This window comes from Ailuropoda melanoleuca, unplaced genomic scaffold (assembly GCF_002007445.2).
Source record: "Ailuropoda melanoleuca isolate Jingjing unplaced genomic scaffold, ASM200744v2 unplaced-scaffold48741, whole genome shotgun sequence".
Taxonomy (NCBI): Eukaryota; Metazoa; Chordata; class Mammalia; order Carnivora; family Ursidae; genus Ailuropoda; species Ailuropoda melanoleuca.
Genome location: NW_023221327.1, coordinates 1 through 482, shown reverse-complemented (window position 1 = coordinate 482; position 482 = coordinate 1). Strand labels below are relative to the sequence as shown.

Here is a 482-nt window from a genome sequence, read left to right as displayed (position 1 = left end):
ATTCCTATGACCTAAACCCTCATGATTGGGAAAATCTGGTCCAATAAGAGATTACTCCCAGCATCAACCCGGGGGAACTGGGACCTGGGAAGCCAATCTCATAACGTGTTCCTTGAGCCATTCAAACCATTCTTGTCCAAATTTCACCGCCGCAGCTTTTTAACAGAGGTTTCTGGAAATACAGCTTCCCTGGGCAGAGTGAGAGGCGTGCTGGAGGCGCACGCAACACAAAGCAAGATCCAACCCCTGAGTATAAACAAAGAGCACGGAGCTCACAGCCCCTGCAGAATGCCTAAAAGTCACGCAGGCGCAGAAAGCTGGTGCAGTAGGAGGCGGAGCCGGACGCTGAAAGCGGAAGCAGACGAGACTGTTTCAATTTACTTACACTTCAAGTTCCTCTTGTGGCCTCCCACATGGTCTAGCGGTTAGGATTCCTGGTTTTCACCCAGGCGGCCCGGGTTCGACTCCCGGTGTGGGAACGC

The 482-nt window shown here is 52.7% G+C and overlaps 1 non-coding gene across 1 annotated transcript; it reads left to right on the top strand.

The window, feature by feature from the left end:
* The first annotated feature begins 407 nt into the window (after positions 1 to 407).
* Positions 408 to 479, top strand: TRNAE-UUC. The gene has a single exon. It is a non-coding gene; the product is annotated as a tRNA-Glu (tRNA).
* Positions 480 to 482: the final 3 nt, after the last annotated feature.